Genomic DNA, 13,025 nt, shown 5'->3' with positions numbered 1-13,025 from the left:
ATGAAGTGTGATAGTATATTTACACGTAGTGGTATTTCAGAGTAAAGTGAAGTCAATACAAATGTCACAGTACTTATTAGGGACCTGCTCAAAATCAAGTACTACAGTTGTAACCATAGGAGTTAGGTACTATCCGTTGTTTTGCTGCTGAATATGAGTTTAACCCAGTGCCGTAACCCATAGCACAGTACTAGAAAGCACAATTTGTAGCACAGATTTGTGTCACCTCTTGGAAAAACTGCAGTGCTATGCTTAGTTTTGAACTGATCAAATTACCTGGTAAGTTATTGCCAATTTACTTTCCTTAGTTACTGTTTTATAATGTCCAGTTGGTTACAGAACGTATCCTGAATACGGTCAATATTTGTACTTGCCAAAAAACTGAATGGAGATCAGTGGCTGCTTCACTGCACGTTTAAGACTCTGCAGCCAGGATGATAAAGGGATAGATATACAGGAGACTGCACTATACATGTTATTTAAATGTAATCTTTTTTCCAACAGCTCAGCATGATGCTTCTACAACAGTATATTCCGGCATGTCTATTCAGATTTTCACAATCCTGAGAAAGTTTCTGAGCTGTTGGGTCACAGGGCATAAGTGGTCTGGAAATAGTAATCCCTGTTAGATCATGCAGTGATGTATCAATGAAGGATTTATAACTCCAGAACTTCGTTATTTCATATCAAATGCTTTGTATATGCTTTGTGTAAGCATAACATTTTTCACTTCCATAGCTGTTTTAGGTGATTAATGCACTATTCCATTAAGTATACTTGATTTTATTAAATCTGAATTGTAACCAAAATGAGAGAGGCAATTATGTGTGTTTCTCCTTGCTGGCAGCATTAGATCTGCTTCCTGAATTTTTGTTCCCTTTGCTTATAGACACAGTATAAGCTACGATAGTAGTTTGTTTGGTTTTGGTGGTGTTTTTTGGGTTTCTCTTTTTGTTTTTTCCTCTTTCAAATGATTAGCCCCTTACATTTCTGTCTCTGGAAATATTTCTTGTCTCACCACTGTCTGATTGTGCCCTTTTCTTGCATTAAAGAATACACCAAAGCTGTTCACTTAGAGATGTCACCAGAGCTGTAGGTAGTCTTCAGCTTCAGGATTTGGCAGCTAAGACATTTAAGTGCTCTGGTTCCCAAAACTGCTAACTTCCTTTCACTGGAATTTGAATGAGGGCTGATGAGCAGTTCTATTACAGCTGTTTTTCTTTAGGTGGTTACTGGTTTCATTAAAGTCTACACACTTCTCACTATGAGACATAATACAAGTTTGGGGATAAAAATAGGTTGTTTGTTTGTTTGTTTGTTTGTTTTTAATACAGAAGCAATTGCTTATTACTGACATCCAGCATTTTTCCAAAACTGTATTCCTCTACAGTTCTTCAAGTGAAAATTACTTTCATTTTCAAAGACTTCAAATACCAGTCATTCCCAGGAACGTAGAGTGTGCCAGAGCAATTTTAAGTGTAGTAAGACTAAGTAAAAACTAGATGTGAAGCAATTTACTCTAGTAGTGCATATCAGCAGTTTAAAGCCGTGGGTAGTCAGGCAAGCAAACAAGGGACAAAATCTCATGAGTTCTCTCAACGTATTTTTTCCTTTCAAACCGTTTATATAATTCCATAGGTAGTCACTTTTGTTTGGGTAACCAGACATGGATTCCTGTGAAAAAACTTCATTAGTGCTAACTTTTTATTTTCAAAAGCCACTTCTGTTTCTTCCTGATGTCAGTAGATAATCCAGATATAAAGTAATAAGATATTTTTATTTTTACAACTTTTTTAGGCATTCTTAAGATGTACTGGTAGTTTATTGTGGTTAACACTGTGATTAATATTGTGTTCAAGAAGCAGTAAAAAGTCTTAATAATGCATGCATTTGCATGATGCTGTGGGATATGTACTCACCTACGTTGGTTGCTGACATATATTTGAACATGGGAGGATTAATAATGCAACTCCCTCCTCTCCATTGACATGTCTACTCTGAATCAGAGGAGGCTGTGTCTTCTGTAATAACAAGGAGTATTCATAACCCAGTTATATTGAACAGCCATATATTCTCAACCTGAACTACAGCTTATTAACCAACCATGCAGTTCAGGAATTTTAACTAAAATATTAATACAGTATGCTATTCACTCAGGACAATTCATGACACTACAACTGAACAGGTTTAATTGCTGCATCATAAATACTGATTTTTAGTAGATTATTGCACACCAGATCAAGCTGACAGTTGTCACACAGGATTTTGTAATCTTGTCAAAGATTTATTTTTCTTGATTAACAGGCTCAAAGTTTCAAAGCACGGTATTTTAGAGATTGGCTTTCTTTTACACTTTTGTGCCTTGGAGTGTGAAACCTGACACTTCAGAGTAACTTGAGTCTCCTGAAATCACTGCCACCTATTCCTCACTGAAAACATCCTGCGACTGAATGTAATATGATATGTAGTTTATACATAAAAAATATACATAATATGCATTGATGATAGAATGTCATATTATTAATTTAATCATTCACATATTCAACTAATACTAATACAATGGATATTATTACTAAGCAATAATCTGTGGAAGGTGAAAAGACTGGTTTCTTTAATGACCCTTTTTGTGATATTGCAAGAATCTAGAGCATAAGTACAGAATATGAAGACAAGAGGTCTGTGATTAAGTAAACAGATAGTAGATGTGAGTCTATGAGCAATTCCTCCTACTCCTATGGAAAATCCCAAGAAAAATATTGAAATAATAGTATCTCTTGGATTGTGGACTTAGTGTATTGATATTTCCACAGTCACAAAGAGTGCAGCTATAGTGTGTGACCCAGCTACTGCTGCTTATGCAACATTATAAACAGGGATAATTCTTGCAGGGACTAAAATCTAAGCATGAGTTAAGGAGGGGAAATGTCAGTATAGATATTCTAGTACATCAAATGATTTTATTTTGACACACTGCCTACTTCTTTTGAAGAATGATTATCCTGTATTCCTCAGAAATGATTTCTCCTCTCAATTATTATACTGTGATCTGCATAGAGATATGCTGCAACCTTACTGAGATTCTCAGCTCTATTCTGAGATGTAAAATTAGACCTTGAGTACTTCTGGTCATAAAAGGCTCCTTAGCACTTCTTAAAAGAGAGGAAAGGGGTAACCTGTGGATTGCCTAGTCTGGGTAATTTATTGCACTTATCTAAAAAAAAAAAAAAAAAAAAAAAAAAAAGAGTCAAATTGTCTGTCCTGATAATGTCATAGTATTAATGCTTGTCTATGTAACTAACACCATATTTTCCCAAAATATAGATAATTTACTGATTAGTGAGGAAACTATCTGTCTCTATAAGCTATTAATAAAAATCTCATATGTTGTAGTAAAAGTGCAATTTAAGTTATAAAATAGTCCATTAATTTTAAATGATACAAACAGTTTGAGGGGAACTGTTTTGGAACATCCTTGTAGCTCTGATTTGGGGAAACTGGGCCAAAAATTAACATTGTTACTTGGAAGGTAAAATTAGGTGGTGGTGTAGGATTTGATATTTTGGAGGTGGGGGTAGGGACAAGGGTTGATATTCAATTAGTTGTATTGAAACATACTAAAAATATTTCCAAGTTAGTGTTTGCTCAAAAATTAACTCCACATTAAAAAAAAAAATGCATACTTTTTTGGTTGTTGTTTTAACAGGACAGTTATCAACATAATCCATCGTATACTTGAGCCTCTACCTTATGTGCACAGATTTGTCACTGACAAGAGGCCACTGTGAAAAAATGTGGGTTTCTCTAGCTTATTTTGGTGTAAAAAAGGCTAAAGGGATTAGGATTTTAGTTATCTGTTGGAAATAGAAGTGTCATCATCAGGTTAGCATGCTGATTTACAAATACGTTTTCTATGTCTCCTAAATTGAGCTTAAAGATCAAGAGCAAGTCAGTGATGGCATCAGTATGGTTTTAGCTGCCTTAAAATGATCAAGAAGTTTGCATTCAAAGAGAGATTGTGTTATGAAACTGCATTTGTGACCACTTTTATAAGACTGATTGTTTTATTTGTACATCCCTTGGGGTCTGCTAGTTCTTTGGAGGAGGGAGTCCTCTAGCAAGTTTACTTCTGTTGTTCTTTTCTCTGTTATTTGTGTACTTTAAAATCTTTGGAGTTTGTCAAGGACTCTAGATCTAGAAACCTGCCATGAAATCCTTTGGGGATGATGTTGTTTGAAAGTTGTTTTCTTCTGTTTTCCTTGTAAAGTGACCTAAAAGGTATTAGAAGGTGGGAAGAGCTAGAAACTGGTATAGCTAGATCTTCAATTTACCTCAATACTTTTTGTCATTCCAGAGGGATATAATGAATCCCCAGTTACTATACTGGAAGCTGCAACACCCTTAGTTTGCAGGCACGTGGTCCTTTTTTCAGTTTCTTTAAAAAGTACCAGTGACTTTATGTCGGTAATCCTGTTCTATGCAGACTGACTAGTACTGGCAGTTTGCAGGCACATGGTCCTTCTTTCAGTTTATTTTAAAAGTGCGAGTTACTTTATGTCATTAATCCTGTCCTGTGCAGACTGAGTAGTACTGAGGAACATACTGCCAGTATGAAAGTCTACTGCTTGGGCATAATTCCCAGCAGTAAAGCTGGCATCTTGCCTGCAGAAGTAGATTACTATGGATTGTTTCCCAATAGCAGCTTTATGAATTATGTCATTTGGCAGCTGAACCATATCTTTGGGAATACCCTCTTCGTGACTTCTAAAATTCAGACTGGATATGCACTCTGGACTTAACTTTCATCAGAGTGCTTATAATTCACCCCAAATTATTCCATGTCAGACCCATTTACTATAGTTGCAAACTCATGCAAAACTATCAGTCCATGAAGGAAGGGTTGGGACCTGGTGATTGAGTGTTTGAGTTGAAGTCGAGGAATCAAACATGCCAGTTAACACTTTCAGGATTTTTGCTTATTGTCCCCATCATTCATCTGAAATGAGTCTCTGCCTACACTATAATATCAGTTACACATCTGTGCTTGGCGTTTGTAATTAAAGCCTTTTTTTTTTTTTTTCTTCCCCTACTGAGACCTGTGTCACAAATTTGTTGAATGTTTGTAGGGAAATAGATCATCATGTTTCAGGCAGGTGAGTATTCCGTCAGATTTTTGCTGCGATTTAGAGAAGCACTTGAGCTGTCTCATCATTCAGCCAAACATTTAAGGACATGCCTGAACTCCATTAATTTAAGAATACACTAAAGTTAAGGATCTTTTCAAGTACTTTGGTGGTGAATTAATATTTTAATTTTTAAAGTACAGGGTTGGCTCCTGGTAGGCAACTTCAGTTATTAATAATAATGTTTTGAAAGTATAATGTTTTGAAAACCCAAAGTGATAATGGTGTGATTGGGCTAACCACTTCTAAACAGAACAAAAGAGTTTCTGCCCCTCTCTAGGCATCTCTAATAGATAGGACAAATAAAAAGCAGGAGGAAAAATAGTATTGTCTGTGCTGTATTAGTGGGAAACTGTCAAAGACTTTTAGCAACCTGTACAAGTGACAGAGGAAGCATATATAGCAATATAAATGATCCCTTGCCTTTGCAGTCTTCAGCCTCCAACCATCCATTCATTTTCCCTCACTGCTATCACATTCCTAAACCCCAGTATGTTCTTTTTTCTTTAATTAACAGTCAGCTAAAAAATAGAAGTCCTTTTCAGAAAGAAGAGACTTTGACATCCTTTGTCAGACTTCCTGTAATTGGAAAATCTGGAATGGTTCTGCTCATGGGATCTAAATGTTAAAATCCAAATTCAGGCTTTAGCTTATTAAAATACATTTCATTTTCTTTTCCTTCATGCAACATTGTCAAAATTTGCTCCCCAGGTGTCTGGAGAGATGGAAGTTACAGCTGGTGTCTGTCCCGCTCTTTACATTGATGTTTGTATTTGTCTGTCTGACTAAATGCCACCTGCTGCAAGGGCAAGAGGGTGGGATCACCCATTTCTGAACAATGTCTTTTTGCCAACAGAAGGTTATTCAATTAGGCAATCATTCCTGCTTAGTGTGGAATGGGATGATGCAGCCACCTGCACTCCATCGCCCTCAGTTTTCACTTTCTGGGGACAACAGGCTTTTCTGTCCCTGGAGAGGAAGGAGAAGTTTTTCAATCTGTTCTCTTTTTGCATTAGCTTCTGACTACAATTATTATAGTCTTGACATTTGTTCCACTTCCTGACTGGGGCTATATTCAGTACAGACACTTTGTAGATGTATGAATAAGCATTTGACAATATATCAATGCTTTAGACCCCTCCCTTGCTCTAGCAGGCTGAATTTTTCTCTTGCTTTCCTTGACACAGGGTTAACGAATTTCATAAGCTTTAAGACATTACAGTAATAAAGAGGCAGAATTCTTATGTGCAATGGCACTATGAGACTCTCTCTGTAATTCCGTATGCATTTATATGTTTGTTTGTTTGTTTGTTTGTTTAAGGTTTGTATGGTTCGTTTTACTGGACTTACTCCGGTTTATAGAAATAGAAGCATTATTTATCACAAGCAGATACTTTTTGTAGAAGACTGTTCTTTTTTTTTATTAACTGGATGTGTGCCTTGTGGCCCTTCAGGATATTCCCTGCATCTTACAAGGTTGATCTCAGTTTCTGGAAAAAAGAAGGAAAAAAAAAAGGGATTAAGAACATCATCTGTTTCTTATAAACAAACAGACATGTTCCTTTGTACCCTTCCTTAAAATGTCACTTGTTCATCAATAGTCAAGCAACCATCTACACTGAAGTTTCTTTTAATAAATGTATAATGACCACTCTTATATCTATATCAGATTAGATAATGATTTCCTGAAATATACAATATTTATGGCTATTTATCTTGAAATCTTTACATGAATCTGGAAAATTGTCCTCTAAGCATGGTTATCAGAACAAAATTGAGTTTCATTCAACACTCGTATGTCCTCGAGACTCTCTTGAACCCAAGTGCAACACTGTTGAATTTGAAGTAATTCCATTTGATTTTAAGTGCACTGAAGACAAGATTCAGTCTGTCAGATCTTATTTTAGGTGAAGGGCATAACTCAAATAATTTTCCTACTTTAGTGCTTAACTTTTTTATTTATTTACTTATAAGAGAAAACTTGACATAGCCTTCTATTCTCTCAAATTTTTATTTAGGTCCTCTTGTGTCTGGAAGAGTGTCCAATTATTCTGTTAAGTAAACTTTTTAAATGTTTTGCTAGTTTTAAAAACTATTTTTTCCGGTAGAAACACACATTTCGCTAACTTGCATTAGAGCAGTGTTCGTTGCTTTCAGATGTACTTGCCGCCTCAACTGTCTTCAAAGTATTTGATGATCTTCCCCCAAGTGACTGTTGTCAAGTCCCACCCAGAGGTATGAGTCGGGAAGGTGGGGGCAGAGGGGAGATGAAGTGACTCAGATTCGTGGGTCCCCTTGGCTGGAAAACAGTACACACCCTACTTAAGGTCTATAAACAAAAGGCTTTTATTTTGCAGCTTGGTCCAATTAGCAAATGATTCAGCGGCAGAAGGATTTACATTACCGTAGGTTCAATTGGTAAACATAAAAAGTTTGCTGCATATGTGGGTCTGTAAATCTTATGTTTCTATGTTACTTATAAAAAGTAAAGCAAAATAATAGAAGTATAGGAAAGAAAGAAAGAAGAGAGCGCAAGATTTCACCATTCTTATGACTCTGCTTTATGTATGATGGAGTTTGCAGTCTCAGATCCAGTGATATGCAGCGTCCTCGGGCGTCTTGTTCAGTTCATGCGGTTGAGACTGGTGGGCAGAGTGGTCCTCAGGATGGTGAGTGGGCACCACCAGTGCTTGCACAAAGTGGGCCTTTATAACCTTTTGGGTTGCCTGCTTGAATAACTTTTTGTTTTTCGTCGAGGTGTTATTGCGAAAGAAAAGTCTGGGGGGATGATTGAGAAAAATTGGCAAGTCTTGGGCCATCTTGAGGGGTCTCGGATTTTCCCTTACTACCATGCTGGGCGTATCAGAAGGTTGAGCTATGTGCTCTCCAACACGCCCCTCACCTCCTTTATCAGCCAGCCGGTCTTGAGTGTGGCTCGTTAGCTTGTCGTTGACATGTAAATCACAACTCGCTTTATACTGAATGTCCCCTCTCCTGTAGCTGAATGAACTGTTTTTGCCACAATGTTTGAACTATTATCCTTTTCATTCTCTGACAACTGTTTAAACAATTTTGCAAACAATTCACAGTTTTCTGAAATAATGCAAAAAGTAGTTCCAAAAAGAAAGAGTTCACCTAAATTTCTCCTATAGTCTTGCAAAGGGGGGAGAGTCCACAAGATTTCAGTTTCCTGATTGTCTTCACAATTTTCAATGAATGTGTCCTTATAGTTAGCGGTTAGTTGTAATATTCGTTATTTTTTCAGGCCTCTCAATAGTCGGTGAAAGTTTTACACTGAGGCTGCACCTTCTACCTAGCGTACAATAAAAACCAGAGGTCGTAGGGGTTTGTTATTTGTGAATATGTGATGACAAACTTCCAGTACTATAACTCCATAAGTGGAGTATGTTGCCTTTTATTGAGAATCATGCTATACATACCTTAGTGTTTTGGAATAAAAGCACCTGTTGAACAATTAATGCATAATTGTTGCAGCATTTGGGATTCTTATATTAAAAATCATGTAGCAAGCAGCTTAGAAGGCTGGACAAATCTCAATTCCTGTTGACCTACCATTTCTGATGCCCTATACCAGTTAAAAAAAAAATAAAAAAGATAGCAGAAGGATTATTTCAAAATATTCAAATTAAATCAGTTTAATAAGACCAAAAATCTGAAATTTCCTCAGCAATAATTAAAAAATAAACCAACTTTATAAAATAAATCCAGAAGATTAAAAAAAAAAATGTTTGTTATTGAATTCAAGACAAAGGTTTTTTTATAGTTCTCCTTAGTTTTGTAGATTTTTGACAAAGTATCTAAACTTCAGTAAGTAGTTTCCCAGTGGTGATTAAATACATAGTCTGTCTGCTTGCTTATAATAAAAATAATGATACTTTTACTATCATTGTTACATGCAATGTACTTAATAAACATGGTAAATGCATTTTTCATGCAAGTAAATTGAGGCAGGAAATTAGATGTTTGAATAGGCTGTTCAATAAGCCAGGTACAGACTACAGGGGTATAATTAATATGTCTACACTGAAAAAGAGGAGGAAGGACCAATGTGTTCTCAATTCAAATTGAAATTTCTTTTAGCTCTCTGGGCATATTAAAGTTAAATATTTTTATTATCCTTTTCTAAAATGGTAATAAATGCCAAGTAAAAATATACAGAAAGGAAAGACCAGCCATTTCTCTAAGCAAAGAGTAGTGACTTAAAAAGGCTTGGACAAATAAAAAGACAGAAGTTAGAGAAAAATTAATGTAAAATCTCAAAAGCTGAAAATCAGTGAATTTCCTCAAGTGCAGAGTCAAGCATCTCATCTTTCAAGACCATCATACACATATCTTTTCACCGTTGACTTTTCAGAGGTTTTTCTGCAGTCTTCCAGAAAATCATGAGATCAGCAATTCTGCCAAACTGTTTCGGTATTTGTTGAAATGCTTCACTACACTGCTGCATAGAGAGAGAAAAAAAAAAAAGAAGTAAAAAAATATGAGGATAGAGAAAAATTAAGAAAATGAAGTTAGAATGAGAACAAGAGGGGAAATAATGTTAAAGTAGTGCTAATTGGAAAGACCTGGAAATTAGTAAAATGATGAAAAGTCAGGATCAAGGTTAGAAACTCTAATGCGATATAAAAGTTTGTGTGTTTTTTCTCTTTTGATCACATTTTTAATCACAATACAGTAGCTTTACAATTCACCAAACTGACAGAGGCCAAGACAGATTATAATTAAGCCACTTTATCCTCCAGTATTGTTGAGGTTTTTTGAGCTGTAATGAGGGGAAGTGTGCTTTTTCTATTGTATTAAATCCACTGATCTTTCTTTAATCCAGTGAGATTAGTTTCCAAGCAAGTTTTAAAAGAGGAAATGAAATAAAGATTAAAAAAAAAATAGGAAAAGAGAAAGGAAATAAATATCCAAACCAAAAACAAAACCAAAAACAAAACCAAAAACTTATTCAAACCAAATGACATCACAAGTATTTCATCTCAAAAATTATGAACATAAAAATTGGTACAGGAGAAACAGAATTTCATGATCATATAACAGGTGGAAATTAAGGAGAAACTTAATTATAGATGGGTAAGTGGAAGGTTGCTTGGAGATTAAAATAAGCATATGCAACTATTGAGTTGAAACAGGGCTGAAAAAAATATTATAGTAAAATAGAGCAATGGAGTCACTGCAGAATTAGACGCGGTATTTATTACACTCGTCTTGCTTTCAAGACAGATTATGACTTTAAAAAGGTGTTTCCTGACAATACTACTTAGTACAAATATATTTCCAGCTGGACTGGTGCACTTCATGTCTGATGACTTGACACCATAATTATGTCCCTGAGGTAACACAGAGGTGATTTTTACTTCTTAGATGATATTGTAGAGCAGTTTGCACTGTCTTAAGGAGCTTAAGACACCATTTCATTCTCAGTCTGAATCACAAATTTCTCCAAAGACATACAGCTACTGGTAAACCAGTCTGTGCGAATTTCCACTAGAAGAAAAGTTGACCCTTTGAAAGACTCTTGACAAATCTTCCTTCAGTACTAGAAATCAGTAATATGGGTCAACTCTGGTTTCAAGATAAGAATTTTCTCAGTTGAAATAAAGGTAAGAAACTGAGTTAGCCTTCCTGTCAGTGGCAGTTGCTGAATTAGGTCAAGGATATCATTAAATCCATTTCAGTAGTACAAGGGCTCAACTTCCCAGCACGTATGGAATATTAATATGTGTCAGTTTAGAAAACGAGAAAATTATGTTTGGAAAAAGCGTTTATTTGACATTTACATATGTACAACTTAATGCCGTGTGTTGACAGAAGTAAACTAGACTGATTATAAATATCTGCTTATGTTTTTTTAAATGTATTCAAGATAAGTAGGAGCCCTCATGGAGATCCTAATGTGCCTGCTCTGTACACAGAGTCTGCAAGTACAACCTGAAGGATGAGCCCATTCGTAGTTTCCTGAGCGTACAAAGCCCAGCAAGCCTCGAGATCTTCAGCCAGGCAGCACACTGACACTCAAAGGCAGGCTGGCTACAGCTGGCCACAGATGTGTGACTGGAACAAAGGTGGTGGAGCATTTTGTGCTTCCACTTCCTTTGGAAAATTGCAGCTTCACAGCAGGACCGACATAAAATATGGGTCACATCTGTAATTCATATAAGCCAGTGTCGATCAGTGGGGATGTTCTATAATGGAATTACAGTTTAAAGGGGCATGTCAGCTATAGGGATCACAAAGCCCTCTATTATGCATGTGAAGGTATGTATGTGTATATATATATATATATATATATATATATATAACATCAGTAATAGGCAATTTAGGTTGAAGGTTAAGTTTTTTCCTAATGAAAGGTCATTAAATCTTGTGCTGGTACAGATAGGTATATGGCCAACAGTGTTTAGCTTTAAATAGGTAAATCTCTGTTTTGATTTACACCTGGAGCACTCAAAATGGCAGAATGAATTTGCTTGAAAATTGGTAAAAGAAATTTGTTGTGGGCTATGACCTTACGTGTCAAGCTTCATCCCAGAAGTATTTTTCTGTATGTTTGAATTATAAATACTGGAAAAACATTTTTATTGTGGAAGTATTGACATAGCTTTGACTATAATGGTGTGGCTATAATTTTGTCAAAGAGTAGGTATGTGTATTTCTAGTTGTTAACTAATAATCCTCAAATAGTAGATGTTGAACAAGGAAGCTAAAGGAAAAACTGTAGTGACAAAAAAAAAAAAAAAAGTAATTGAAGGTAATTGATATGAAGAATTAATAAAAGGGCAAAAACCTATTATAGGAGTGATCCGGTATGGACAGCTACCATTGTTAAGAATATATTTGGAGATAATCATACATGGAGGTTTACAGAGCATATGTTATATTTACTGTATTTTTCAAGACTTTGGTTTTGTTAAAAATAATAAAATAGCACTGTAGTTTTCTAATATATAATATTAGAAAAAGCAATAGAAGTGATTATTGTGGTTGACTGCCAAATGACTTACATAGGATTTTGGTGCAATTTTACTATGTGCTACACTGTATCTCTGCTTGGAAAAAAACGTGTTCTGTCTTTTTTGGAGGAAACCTGGGAAGTGCTGGTTATCCTATGTAGAATAAAGATACGAAGTTGTCTGATCCTGAGTTATTACTTAGGGCAAATACTTGTTTTCACTTGTGGTGTGCTCTCAAGATTCATGGATTTTATTGCATGTCATTTAGTTCAAATTTGAACACACTGAGAATAGCTGAAATCTGTGTTGCATATTTTCTATTCAATAGCTTTCTTTCTTTGTTTTTACACTTAATTGATTAAAAAATAATTTAGGCTGAAGTTCCTAGCAAGTGCACATAATTCCTTAATAAAGATGTAACTTTGTGATAGTCAGATAAATTATCCACAAACATTTATAAGAGCTGATATCATTAAAATTTTCTGTTGACATAAAAAGAACTCAGTTAAATTACATCTTATTTCACCGGGCTTACATTTCAATTGAAATATGAAAGATGAGATTCTTGAAAAAACTAAGTAAAAAAGGAGAGTCTGTACTGAGATTGTTCTCTTTATTAATGTCAAATCCAGAAATTGGTTAGCATTCCAAGGTCATGACTTACTAAGTGATATTTGTTACCTGAAAATAGGACATTTTAGATGAAAATTTGCTATCACTGGAAATCTAAGGCCAAAAAAAATTAAAATGTTTTGTGTTTTTTCACCTCTTCAAAAGTAGTAGATTATGAAAGATAAAGGACAAGCAGCAGATGTGGCTGCGGTGAAAGCTTTCTGTATTTCTGTATTTCTCACGTTCTCATTTAATT

The sequence above is a fragment of the Nesoenas mayeri genome (assembly GCF_963082525.1).
Source record: "Nesoenas mayeri genome assembly, chromosome: 2".
In the NCBI taxonomy this organism is placed as follows: Eukaryota; Metazoa; Chordata; class Aves; order Columbiformes; family Columbidae; genus Nesoenas; species Nesoenas mayeri.
Note: the sequence above shows the minus strand (reverse complement) of the source record.